This window comes from Triturus cristatus, chromosome 4_1 (genome assembly GCF_964204655.1).
Source record: "Triturus cristatus chromosome 4_1, aTriCri1.1, whole genome shotgun sequence".
Taxonomy (NCBI): Eukaryota; Metazoa; Chordata; class Amphibia; order Caudata; family Salamandridae; genus Triturus; species Triturus cristatus.
Window position 1 is genome coordinate 1,228,401,828 of NC_140585.1, and position 14,371 is coordinate 1,228,416,198.

The 14,371-nt window shown below is 49.4% G+C and overlaps 1 protein-coding gene across 3 annotated transcripts in view; it reads left to right on the forward strand.

The window, feature by feature from the left end:
* The first annotated feature begins 11,213 nt into the window (after positions 1–11,213).
* The window catches only part of R3HDM2 (R3H domain containing 2), a 761,481-nt gene continuing 758,323 nt past the window's right edge, over positions 11,214–14,371 (forward strand). For all 3 annotated transcript variants that reach the window (XM_085654624.1, XM_085654627.1, XM_085654622.1), the window contains exon 1: positions 11,214–11,589. The gene's annotated coding sequence lies outside the window, so the exon portion shown is untranslated. The remainder of the gene's footprint in view (positions 11,590–14,371) is intronic.

Genomic DNA, 14,371 nt, shown 5'->3' on the forward strand with positions numbered 1-14,371 from the left:
CTTCAATTAGGTTCAAACCACAAAAGTTTGAAAAAATTAAAAAACAGTGGTAGTTTTTTTTATGCAACGCTGCTTGTTCCTGAAAGCTAGGAAGATTGTGATCATGGCCCAAAAAACCTTTTGTTGATGCATTTTTAGAAGAAAAAAATAGCTTTGTTGCAGAGCAGATTCTCCACACTTTTCGGAAAAGAAACTAAATTTGGCAATATTTTTGCTAATTTCTTGGTTTGTTCCAGGGGAATCTACAAACCCTGGGTACCTTTAGAATCCCCAGGATGTTGGATAATATGGATGCAATTTTGGAGCGTGGGGAGTCTTAGCAGGCAAGTGGTTAAAAAACATGTCTAATAAATTTGAAACACCAAAGCAGCTGAGTTTCCAAAAGTTCATGTTTGGCTACATAATCCTGACCCCTTTTTAGGTCGAGCCTGCGACAGTGCATGCGCTAGTTGCGCACGTGCTCTTGCTAACAAGACTAAATATTGTGTACAACAAAGGGCTGGCAACCACCAAATTATTTCCCATTTGAGGTTTTCCTCGTCAATGCTCTTTGGTGCCTCTTTATTGGCAAGAAGAGGCTAAGCCATCACTTCTGTTCCCCTCCAAGCACAGATTGATTCCATTTAATTAGTTGCTGTCCGCTGCTCGTGCTTTGATTGAGGTACTATTCTCACCCCCCAACTTGCGTCTGGTGCTTTTTTCAACTCCCTTCTCAATGTTGCTGCCTCTCCGGTGTTATATATTTCTTTTTAGGTCGAGCCAGGGCAGCGTATGCACTACTCTGAGAGGCATGCTCTGTTCAGGTATGGGCGTGAAGCTCCGCCCACTCTCTGTTCATCTTTTCAATTGGCTCATTTTACTGTCCTTTCTAAATGGCTGCTTCTTCTAAATGGCTGCTTCTGATTCGTTAATAGGCTTGTTAGTCCTGTCTTAGTAACGCCTTGTCTTCATTTGTAACTTCCCATGAGGACTGGACTTTTTACTTGTGTTGTTACACGCTCTGTTTTATCTACAGTCTGTGATCACCCTTTTCTTTAATGTCTTTATTCTAGCTGCTTTTGCAGGTACGACAGGCTCCCTAATCCACCCTGTTTTCATGATAGCGCACAGCCCTATCATTCATGCTGCGATTTATCTTTCAAAAATGTTCCCTGCACAGCGCTGCACTTTTGCATGCGCTATGCTGCTTATCAAATGCTTTTTTATTCTTAAAAGCGCCCAATACCGTGCTTTTACTTTAATGACGGCTGCACCTTTCTTTACTCAAGCTGTGCCTTAAAGAAAGGGGTGTGGCCGACATTAAAGTGAAAGCACGGCATGGGTCACTTTTACAAAACAAAAAAAAAATGACAACTTGACAAACATTTTTTTTTTTTTTAAAGCGCACCTTTCTTTGGACGGGGGTTGTCTAAAGAAAGGGACGTGGCTACCATTAAAGTGAAAGCGAGGCATGGGCGCTTTTACAAACAAGCATTTTGAATGCAATAGGTCTCGCCTTTGCGAAAGTTTAAGCTATTGGCCTTTGTTAGAAAACCCCGGGCAACCGGGTTAGCAGTCACCCGGTTTTTCCCAGCACAAGGGGTAGCTTGGCTCGAGCGGTCGGGGGTCAGGCACCGTGTTAAGCGTACGTCACACCCTCACAATAACCATGCGTGCATCCGTTCCAAAAACGACACTACACCGTAAAAATTTATGAAAATATATCTGTGTTTATCTTGTTTTCTCTTAGTTGCAGGTTAAATAAATAATAACACACTTACAGTACACAAAGCTTCTTCTGTAAAAAGGGTAGGTCAAATAAATAAGCTCAGATCATAAATAATCAATGAATAAATAGATGTGCATAAAATACATAGGCAAATAAATACTGGGAGGGAATAAATACTGTGAGACAATAAATAGGATAAATACAAAGAATACAATACTCTCAATAAATATAAGCCATCAGACCACTTTCAAATCAGGTCACATTTGTGAGGTACTAAGGGTTGATTTGGCCCAATCACAGCTTGTGGTTATGTGGATGGCCTGAGGGTGTCTCACCTAACTTGGATAAGGCTGAGGCTAAAACTGAGGTAGATCAAGTGTAATCTAGGAATCTGGCTCTCCCAAACTACACAACCCCTCACACAGGTCACTGTATCAGTCTCAGTCCACCCCTGGCACTCCCAGGCTGGTCCTAACACCTCTCTAGCCCCTAGGATGGTCTCTTGGGGCTCCACAGGGCCTTAGGCGCCCTCTATTCCACTTACTGCCCTCTTTATGAACTTCCGACTCCGCCGGAGTCGTGTCGACGCCGTGAGGCGGTTCCGGTTCGATGTCGCTAGCCGGCCTCGGCTCGATGTCAGTTCTTGTCGACGCCGTGAGGCGGTTCCAGATCGATGTCGGCGGACGGCCTCGGCTCGATGTCAGTTCCTGTCGACGCCGTGAGGTGGTTCCGGATCGATGTCGGCGGGCGGCCTCGGCTCGATGTCGCTGGGCAGCCTCGATTCGATGTCGGTCTCCGGCGTCACAGGGACACGATCTCCCTACTTCCGGGTGTCTCCGGAGTGCGACCTCCACTCCCGACCTCTGGTGCTCTTCCCTTCAGGTTCCGGCGACTCCGGAGTGCGATCTCCACTCCCGACCTCTGGTGCTCCTTTCCTCAGGTTCCGGCGACTCCGGAGTGCGATCTCCACTCCCGACCTCCGGGGCTCCTTTCCTCAGGTTCCGGCGACTCTGGAGTGCGATCTCCACTCCCGACCTCCGGCACGATTCACCTCGGTCTCCGGCGACTCCGGAGGGCGGACTTCACTCCCCCGTTGACGCCGCACGCTCGACCTCAGGTGTCTTCCTCCTCGACCTCTGGTGACTCCACGACCTCCGTCGGCGCCCTCTCTCGACCTCTGGCGGCTCCGGGTACGACGTCTGCTTTCCAGTCAGCGCCGCTTCTTCACCTCCGGCCCCAGGTCTCTAGGCTTCTCGGCTTCGGACTCCAGGAAGATACCAATAGACAGGTCAGGAACTTGCTGTTCTTTACTTTCAAGGCCTGTTCCGGCTGTTCAGGTCCTTGAGTTAGTTCTTCTTGACTTTATCCCACACAGGTCTCTAGGCTGGGCTCAGTCAGTAGGGACTAGTATCAAGGGTGGGTTTCTGGACCCCACTCCAGGCACAAGTTTCCACCCCTGCTGCCTCACTCCTTCCTCCTTCAGTGTTGTGCTGCTCTCCCTTCACCAGTCAGGTGCCAACTGCCTACTCCAACTGCCAACTCTGAGCTGGCTTCCCAACATTCTAAACCTGCCTCACACTGTCACAGGGTTCTAGAATGTTCTGGAAGGTACTAGTAGGTTCCAGTGATGTCACAGGTGACAATGGGTGGCCACCATTTTGTGTTTCAGGCCCTCAGACAGAAGTTCCAGTGGTAGGGAAAATGGCTCCCTGACCCTGCATCAACACTAAAAAGTCTGGTGGTTCCCAAAAAGGAAAAATACTAACAGGGTTTGAGGCAAAAGTGGGACAAAATAAATAATGATGAGGAGGGACCACCCAAAGGGCTGACAGGTCTAACACGCGTCCCCCCCAGCTGAAAGTGGGGAGAGCTACCCAACCCCTTGGGAGTTCTCATCACTAAGGCGGAAATACCTTGAGAGACCGTCTGCATTGGCGTGGTCCACTCCAGGCCGATGTTCCACCTGAAAGTCCATTCCCTGTAGGGAGATAGACCACCTTAGCAACTTGGGATTCTCCCCCTTCATCTGCATCAGCCAACGAAGGGGTCTGTGGTAGGTCTGAACTAGGAAGTGCGAGCCAAACAGGTATGGCCGCAGCTTCTTCAGAGCCCATACCACTGCAAAGGCTTCACGCTCTATTGCACTCCACTTCTGTTCCCTGGGAAGTAGTCTCCGGGATAGGAAGACCACGGGTTGATCCAGACCCTCTTCATTGAGTTGCGATAACACTGCCCCAATGCCATGTTCCGATGCATCCGTCTGGACAATGAACTCCTCGGAAAAGTCTGGGGCCCGTAGGACCGGGGCCTCGCACATGGCTTGCTTCAGTTTTACAAAGGCCTGCTGACAAGCCTCCGTCCAGACTACCCGTCGAGGTTGTTTCTTGGACGTAAGCTCCGTGAGGGGGGCCACAATGGTACCGTATCCCTTCATGAAGCGGCGGTAATATCCGGTGAGGCCCAGAAAAGCTCGGACCTCAGTCTGAGTCTTGGGGGGTTCCCAGGCCATGATGGCCTCGATCTTCGCCTGGAGGGGTTGCACCGCTCCCCTACCCACCATGTGTCCAAGGTACACTACCGACCCCTGCCCGATCTGGCACTTGCTGGCCTTGATCGTTAAACCAGCTTGTCTCAGGGCCTGGAGAACAGCTTGCAGGTGACGCAAGTGATCCTCCCAGCTGTTACTGAAGACGGCTATGTCATCCAGATAAGCAGCAGAGAAACTCTCCATTCCAGTGAGGATCTGGTTCACCAGACGCTGAAACGTGGCAGGTGCGTTCTTGAGCCCAAAGGGCATCACACAGAACTGGTAGTGGCCTTTGGGCGTGGAGAAGGCTGACCTTTCCCTAGCTCCGTCAGTCAGAGAGATCTGCCAGTACCCAGAAGTAAGGTCAAAGGTACTTAGATATTGGGCAGCTCCCAGCCGGTCAATCAATTCATCCGCCCTTGGGATCGGATGAGCATCAGTCTTGGTTACTGAGTTCAGTCCCCGGTAGTCCACACAGAACCTCAGTTCCGGTTGGGCACCCGGTGGTGCGGCTTTTGGTACTAACACCACCGGACTGGACCAGGGGCTGCTGGAAGGTTCGATCACTCCTAGCTCCAGCATCTTAGTGACTTCACGGTGAATGCTGGCCTTCACCTTGTCTGACATCCGGTAGATCTTGGACTTCACTGGTGGGCTGTCTCCTGTGTCCACATCATGGACGCACAGGTGAGTCCTACCCGGAACAAGGGAGAACAACGAAGAGTACTGTCCCAGAACCTGGCGGCAGTCCTCCTGCTGTTCAGGAGTTAGAGATGGGGAGAGAATCACTCCCTCCACCGACCCATCCTTCTCTTGAGACGCAAACAAATCGGGGAGAGGCTCGCTTTCCACGTCCTCTGCTCCGTCAGTCACCATCATCAAAATGACCTCGGGCCTCTCGTGGTGGGGTTTGAGGCGGTTGGCATGCAGCACCCGTAGGGGCTGACGAGGGGTCTTAAGATCCACCAAGTAGGTAGCCTTACCCTTCTTCTCCAATACCTCAAAGGGTCCTGACCAGCGATCCTGGAGGGCGCTAAGCTCTCCTGGTTCGATCACCCACACCTTCTGGCCAGGCTCCAATTCCACCGGGTGAGCGTTGTGGTCATACCACGCCTTCATTACTGCTTGGCTGGCCTCCAAGTTGTCAGAAGCTTGCTTCCACAACTTAGCCATTTGGCTCCGGAAGGCCAGCATGTAGCTCACCACGTCCTGGGGAAGCTTTCTGGGAGTTCTTTCCCATCCGTCTCTCACCAGGCTGAGAGGTCCACGCACAGGGTGCCCATACAAAAGCTCGAAGGGGCTGAAGCCCACTCCCTTCTGTGGCATTTCCCTGTAGGAAAACAATAGACAGGGTAGGAGGACGTCCCATTTCCTCCGCAGGCTTTCAGGCAGACTTCTAATCATGCCTTTCAAGGTTTTGTTAAACCTCTCCACCAGACCATTGGTCTGGGGGTGGTAAGGAGTTGTGAACCGGTAGGTCACGCCACACTCCTTCCACATGGCCCGCATGTATGCTGACATGAAGTTGGTCCCCCTGTCGGACACAACTTCCTTGGGAAAACCCACTCGGGTAAAGATTCCCATCAGGGCCCTAGCCACAACAGGTGCTGTGATGGTCCTTAGAGGTATAGCCTCTGGGTACCGTGTGGCATGATCCACCAGAACCAGGATAAACCTGTGACCAGCTGTAGTAGGCGGATCTAATGGACCCACAATGTCGATGCCCACCCTTTCAAAGGGGGTGCAAATGACAGGAAGTGGTTCCAGGGGAGCTTTCAGCTTCACCCCTGTTTTCCCACTGGCTTGGCAAGACACACATGTCCGGCAGTAGGTGTCGGACGACACTTTCATTTGAGGCCAATAAAAGTGTGGGACAAGACGGGCGAAGGTCTTGTCTTGCCCCAGGTGTCCTGCCAAGGGAATCTCGTGAGCCAATTCCAGTAGGAAGGCTCGGTAACGTTGAGGGACTACTAAGGCTCGTGACGATCCATGTAGGGGTGCCTTGGGTTCACTGTAGAGGAGGCCATCCTCCCAGTAAAGGTTGTAGTTCCCCTCAACGTTCCCTGCTGCCTGGGCTTCGGCCTGTCGCCTCAGTCCCTCAAGGGTAGGGCACTCCCTCTGGCCCTTGCAGAATTCCTCCCTGGTCGGCCCTCCCTCCACGTGCCACTCGGCCGGGATGGGTAGGTCCTCCAGTTTGGTAACATCCCCCACCGCGGACTCCTGGTCCACCACCTCCGGTGGCCTATTCGTCACACGGGGCGCGGATGCCGAGGCAGGATCCTCCTGTCCTCGGTTCTTCCCTTGGTCGGCAGCCGGCTGTGCCTTTGTTCCAGGCTCCAGTCGAAACAAACTCCCTCTCCGGGTAGTCGCGGACCCTGTGCTAACACAGGCCCAGTCAGGTGTACCCAGCATCTCAGCATGAGTCCGGTATTCCACCTCCTTCCAAGCGTTGTGCTCCATATCATTCCCCAGCAGACAATCGACTGGCACGGCAGGGCTTACGGCAACTCGAAGTGAACCTGCAACCCCTTCCCATTCAAATGGAACCTCGGCCACCGGATAGTGGCCGGTTCTGCCGTCAGCCATCGCGGCTGGGTGGAGTACATCGGGAATTACCTGCTCTGGAGACACCAGTTGGCTACGTACCATAGTCATACTGGCTCCTGTGTCTCTCAGAGCCTCCCCTCTTTGGCCGTTGATGGTGACCCACTGCCCATACTTTATGGTATTTGCGGGCACCTGGATCTTAGGAACCATCTCCCGTTCTCCCAGGGACAATAAAGTGACACCCGCCCACTCCCTTCCCTTAGTTAAGGGCATCTCCTCCCCGAGCACTACACTAGCTACTCCGGGGGCCTTTCCTCCAATGGGAGGGGGTGGTCTTTTCGGGCACTTCGCATCTCCCTTATAGTGTCCGACGCCACCGCACTCGAAGAAATGGACAACCCTTGGCTGCTGACTCTGGCCAGGATTAGGGTTTCTGGGTGGGTTAGCCCTAGGGGTGAATCCTGTTCCCTTTCCTTGGAAGTTATTTTGGGGGCCTTTAGAGAACTCCTTTTTCTTTTCCCCTCCCTCTTTCTTCTGGGGGGCGCCCTGTCCGGCCTTTTGAGTATCCCCTCCAGTCCCCCTTGTGGACACCCGGGTACTAGCCCAAATGTCCGCCTCCTCAGCAAGCTTCCGGGGATTGGTCAGCTTGCTAACCACCAGGTGTTGACGCAGTTCAGGGAAACATTTTTCGAGCAGGTGTTCCTTCAACATTAAATCAAACAACCCCTCGCAGTCCCTCACCTCACTGCCCTGAATCCAACCCTCTAATGCCTTCTTTGCATAGTCCAGGAAATCCACCCAATTCTGTGTGCCCAGTTTGTGGCTACCCCGGAACTTCTGTCTGTACTTCTCGGGTGTTAGTCCAAACTTTCTTACGAGCGCCACTTTCATGGTGGGGTAGTGGGTCTGCTCATCCTGCTCTAGGGCCAATAATGCATCCCTACCAGCTGGAGGCATGTATTTGTACAATCCCCCTCCCCAGTACTTCTCTGGCACCCCATGGGCCCTGAAAGAGACCTCATAGGCCGCTAGCCACTTGGCAATATCATCCCCTGCACTATAGCTAGCTACTATGTCTTTTGGCAGATAGGGTTTGGGTTCCCTGGTGATTTCTTTGTCTTTGCTGCCACCATTAGGAACAGTGTGTGCCCCGACTTGTAGGATCTGGAGATCTATTTCCCTCAGCCTCAACTCGTGAGCCATCCTCTGTCCCTCCTTCTCTTTCTCCAGCTCCGCCAACTTCCATGTGAGCTGTCTTTTCTCCCTCCGGTCAGTTAATTCTACTTCTGATAAGCCACCGCTAGAGACAGTGCTGCCCTTCCTGGAAAGTGTTCTGGGCCCCGCTAACAGGTTCCCCACCTCAGGTTGGTACAACCCAGTCCCCTCGCTAACAGGCTCTCCAACCCTGTCCTCCTGCTCAGCCTTACTTTCCCGTCGTGCCTCCCCCCAAGCCCTCAAGCTGGTCTGGAGTTCAGCCTTCTTGGCACCTGGGGGACAATACACCCCCTCTCGCTGACAAAACTCTCTGAGTTGGGCCACAGTGTAAGTTTCCACATCTTCCAACACAAACTCCATTTTGCCCACTCAGAATAGAAGACATGTGTTTACAGAAGCTATGCAGGGGGGTACCTTTTGTAATACCTCCTCCCACCACCACAGTAAATTTGGAAAAAACAAAACTCAGAATTAGGAAGTCCGCTTTGAGAAAACTCCCGGTGTAGGCCTATGGACTACCCACAGTTATTGTCGAGTGGACGCAAGCACAGTTTTATCCCACCGCTGAACACCAATTATGTTAGAAAACCCCGGGCAACCGGGTTAGCAGTCACCCGGTTTTTCCCAGCACAAGGGGTAGCTTGGCTCGAGCGGTCGGGGGTCAGGCACCGTGTTAAGCGTACGTCACACCCTCACAATAACCATGCGTGCATCCGTTCCAAAAACGACACTACACCGTAAAAATTTATGAAAATATATCTGTGTTTATCTTGTTTTCTCTTAGTTGCAGGTTAAATAAATAATAACACACTTACAGTACACAAAGCTTCTTCTGTAAAAAGGGTAGGTCAAATAAATAAGCTCAGATCATAAATAATCAATGAATAAATAGATGTGCATAAAATACATAGGCAAATAAATACTGGGAGGGAATAAATACTGTGAGACAATAAATAGGATAAATACAAAGAATACAATACTCTCAATAAATATAAGCCATCAGACCACTTTCAAATCAGGTCACATTTGTGAGGTACTAAGGGTTGATTTGGCCCAATCACAGCTTGTGGTTATGTGGATGGCCTGAGGGTGTCTCACCTGACTTGGATAAGGCTGAGGCTAAAACTGAGGTAGATCAAGGGTAATCTAGGAATCTGGCTCTCCCAAACTACACAACCCCTCACACAGGTCACTGTATCAGTCTCAGTCCACCCCTGGCACTCCCAGGCTGGTCCTAACACCTCTCTAGCCCCTAGGATGGTCTCTTAGGGCTCCACAGGGCCTTAGGCGCCCTCTATTCCACTTACAGCCCTCTTTATGAACTTCCGACTCCGCCGGAGTCGTGTCGACGCCGTGAGGCGGTTCCGGTTCGATGTCGCTAGCCGGCCTCGGCTCGATGTCAGTTCTTGTCGACGCCGTGAGGCGGTTCCGGATCGATGTCGGCGGACGGCCTCGGCTCGATGTCAGTTCCTGTCGACGCCGTGAGGTGGTTCCGGATCGATGTCGGCGGGCGGCCTCGGCTCGATGTCGCTGGGCAGCCTCGATTCGATGTCGGTCTCTGGCGTCACAGGGACACGATCCCCCTACTTCCGGGTGTCTCCGGAGTGCGACCTCCACTCCCGACCTCCGGTGCTCTTCCCTTCAGGTTCCGGCGACTCCGGAGTGCGATCTCCACTCCCGACCTCCGGTGCTCCTTTCCTCAGGTTCCGGCGACTCCGGAGTGCGATCTCCACTCCCGACCTCCGGTGCTCCTTTCCTCAGGTTCCGGCGACTCCGGAGTGCGATCTCCACTCCCGACCTCCGGTGCTCCTTTTCTCAGGTTCCGGCGACTCCGGAGTGCGATCTCCACTCCCGACCTCCGGCACGATCCACCTCGGTCTCCGGCGACTCCGGAGGGCGGACTTTACTCCCCCGTTGACGCCGCACACTCGACCTCAGGTGTCTTCCTCCTCGACCTCTGGTGACTCCACGACCTCCGTCGGCGCCCTCTCTCGACCTCTGGCGGCTCCGGGTACGACGTCTGCTTTACAATGCCAATAGCTCAAACTCTCCTAAATGCAAGACCTATTGCATTGCAAATGCTTGTTTTTAATTAGGCATGGGAACATTATAGTCATGTTTTTTCTTTTGTTTAGGCACGGGCGATTTGGCAATATCAGCAGAATCACAGAATGTTGAGCCGAAGCTGAGACTCGAACCAGGCTCCCCATTTCCAAAGGCAGCATCTCTAACTATAATGCCACATCCTCTCCCCAGTGATGCCTGTTAACAGTAATTTGTTTCCTACTTTTTTGTGTGCAGTTATATAGCGCAAACTCGATTGCTTTAAAATAGCACTAATTACATTCAGTGTTATATAGCGCGAATTCGAGCTCTTTCCAAAAGTATTTATACCTTTAATTCAAACAAGCATTGGTAAATCCAATTGGTCTTGTATATGGGAGCTATTGAGTTTGGCACTGATTTGCTGCCATGTTGTATAGCAGCGCGGATGCTTTGCAGTGTAGATAAAACTATTTTAAGAAAGCTTTTAAGCCACACTGGAAACCATCCATGTTGCTGTACAATATGACTACAAAACATTGCCTAAGCCAATTGCGCTCGTAGGCGAAACCTATTGGCAATGCATGTATTTACCCCAATGACTTGTATGCAATCGGAGGCAATGTCAATCGGTAGATAAACAAAACAAAAGCACATTTTTGCTTCAAAAATAGAGAGTGTCCGCCTGAATCAGGTCTATTGGCACATATGTACTGGGGTAAATAACACTACAAGTCCCAGAACTCTAAGGAAAATAAACTTGGCTGCCCTAACTCGTCACCCATGGAGCTAGTAAACTTGACTGCTCGAAACCCCTCTAATATGACCTAAGCGTCCACAGCGACATTTGTCAGTACTGTTTCAGATGTTCTAGTTTAAAATGGCCGACGGTTTCGCTTGCTACTAGACAGACTGTGGAAAAGATATTCTACAAGGATATACAGTTCGTCTGTGTAAAAGAAACCTCACCCAGCCTTCCTAGAAACAAGCAAGGATTTCTACACCTAAGATGGCGCCTGCTCGTGCCCCCGCCCCAATCTCTGCAATGTTTATATGCTGCGCTTCCACCCAGACTTTAGTCTATGCTCCTGTGGTTACCCAGGTAACCAGCGCGCCGTCCGATGACGCGACCGCCCGTGGAGCGCAGGACCAGATGACGCGCGTGCGGGAAGTGAAAGGCCTAGTGAGTGTGCGCAGGAAGCGCTGACGTAGTGCGCAGCGGCCGGAGGTCGGAGGAGGAAGGGGGATCTCGGCCGCTTTTCCTCTTTTTTTTCGTCCCCGTTTTTCTTTTCTTTTCGGTTTACCCGCGGCCCCCCTTCCCCGCCGCAGCCCCCTTCTCTCCCTTTCCCTCTGCCTCTCCCCTCTTCTCTTTCATCTCTCTATGGTTCCATCTCTCTTCTGTGTCATTATTCACATTTATTTTCCTTTTTGGACTATTTCAATCTTTTTCCGTCCTAGGACTACTGTTACTTGGCGTTATTTTTGTTTTACGGCTGTGGGTCAGCAATGAGCGCCTTAAAGAGGGGAAGAAACCAGGAGTGAAGAGCAGGTAAGCACATTAGGATCTGACAACGATTTCGCACGGGTTTGTTCTGTTAATATAGATACCACAGGTTTTGAGACGTGTCATGGGTTCTAACTGCTCCGATGTCACGACGGTGCATTTCAGCAAGCAGGTTTGACTTGTAGTTTAAGTCGAAAGTAGGGCCTAGAAGTCCCAGCATGCCTCGTGTTGTTGGAAAAGAAAACAGGTCTTGCAGCCGGGCATCCCTCCTCGCACATTGGCGGTAGTGCGCATTTTTGACAGCTATGATAGGAACATGGGAAATCTTCAGGAAGTTCACCTGTATAATAGTTACGTTGTACACGGTGATCCCACAATAGCAGTAAGAAGTATTGTATTTTAATTGTAATTGAGGCCCACAACAATGGAGCAACTTGAGGCTTTACTCAAGGAGTGAGCTTACGATGCTGTCGGCGTTTAACAATGCCCTGAATACTTGCTTTGTTCGCCCTAAATTGGCAGGGTATGCCCAGACGTGGGTCCCTTGCTCACTTTCCCACTGGATTCAAGCTAGCCTGGCTGATGACAGCTGATTAGCCAGAAACCGGTCCCAGGATGCTTGTTTCCGGTCCAGGGAAGACATGGCTTGGCAGTTCGGGCTGGACTGTTCCCATGAGGCACAGCGTCAGACTGATTTGCATATGGCTATGTCTGAACTGGGGTGGCGCAGTGAGCTAAAGAATGATGATGTATTAAACCCAGATCAGTTGACTGGGGGTGAGTGCTTGCAATGTTCAACATTCCGTCCATCATCCCCTTTGGTTTTGCTTTCAAGGAGTTGTACAATAATTCTGTTACAGACCACCTCGTGTTACCTTACACAAAGGGACTTGGTCTCTCTGTCCCATATACTCTACCTGCCATATAACCCTACATTTGCACCTATTACGAAAGCATCTGATCACCAAAGGGAAATGCTTTGATCTTAAAGTTTTAAAAGAGCTGATGTGTAACTGGAAGCCAACAGCCAGGACTTGATAAATCAGGGTAATAGATCAATGTGTTCGATATCACTCACAAATATCATTACTTGAATATCAGCCTGGATGATTAATACACAATAATCAATGATTAATACAAAGTAATCATAATTACAATTCTTAATCTATTGCACACACAATTTTCCTCATAAATATAATCTCATATCATTCCAACCACAAAACAAACATACTAAAATAGCAGTACTATTCCACAGCTCAAGCAATTAGTCTTGTACGTCACAATTCCACTGTATATTCAATAGCACAATAAATGCTGTAACTCTTTCACTTATAAAATAATTGTCGGCTGTACGTTTCAAAGTACACACTTGTTCATATATTGCTATAAAATGCAGCACATGTACATTGTATAAACCCTCCATTGCAAAATATACATAACACCTAAACTGCAACGATTAAATGCACGTACATAATACAAATAAACATTTTTTTCACTCCATGATCTGCATAGAAGCATCAAATGCACTAGGAAATACTCATACACGCGAACATACGCAAATAACATAGTTCAGATATGTTTGTGAATGCTCTTGCTCTTATAACTATCATTACGAAGCCATAATACACACTCCTTCCCTCAAATATGAATCCATAACTTGCACCCATATTTAGAAGTAACTCTATTAATACATTATCCCTAAACATAATTCTAATTTTGAATTTTTAAGTGGTTGTCATAAAGCCACACTATCATTGTTTTTAAATCGTTGATTGACCTAAATATATAATGTGTACACATGGTAATCTGCATTTAGATTGTTATAACTTCACAATGCAATAATCTTTAGTGTCACAAATCTATCATACATAGTACACAATATTTACGATACAGTACCATATAAACATCTTCCATTAGGGTGTCGGAAAGCTTATGATGTGTACACCGTTCATCAGTGCCAAAAGAGGTGCACTAAATGTTTTAACCATCATGAGTCCATGAGAAGTATGTTCATATAAACGTTTTGCCACCATGGTGCGCTCTAATCCTTGTAGTTTTATAGGCCCGCTCAGTACTGCTCCTATATATTAAACATCCATATTCCAAACATAGTTTTGTGGATATGGTTGCAGACCCATAACAGGTCAAACATTTTGTCGTGAGCACATACTAGAACAATGTGTTGGTATCAAAGAGGAATTGTCTTTGGAGTACTCGTCATACATCCTTCTGGAGCCATTCTCTACACAATAATTTGCATATGTTAGTAATAATTATCACACTGAGACAGTTTCATTCCTGAACAAGGTGACATATTTCTAATATGCAGTATTGTCATGTCAATCATTTGTGAATGAAATACTAGGCCATGCAAGTGTCATGCACCCCAATCAACACAACAGACCTCATAAACACTAGTGCACATATGATGATTTTTTTAGGTCTCGCCTACATAAGCTGTCAGATTGCGAAAGACCTATTCTGAACATACAATGCTTATACAGCAAGCACATTGCTTACATTTGGTTGGCTTGAGTAGCAGTCTCATTGGCTTGCTTCTCATTTAATAACTTGTGCTTGTGTCCCCCCCCCCCCCCCCGCCTCCCGCAATATATCCTCTTTACGATCCTTTTGATAGGCCGAATTATATCTTTCTGCCTCCAACAGATAGGGAACTACTTTTTTTCTTTTTCTTTCAGTGCTCCATGGGAGTGCTTGTGTAATCTAGCTCATGCACCCCCCCCCCCCCACCCCCACCATGCTGCTTCCAACCCACTGAGCTGGGTTGTTTCCCATCCTTCTATCCTATCTGTGAAAGCACAACAAC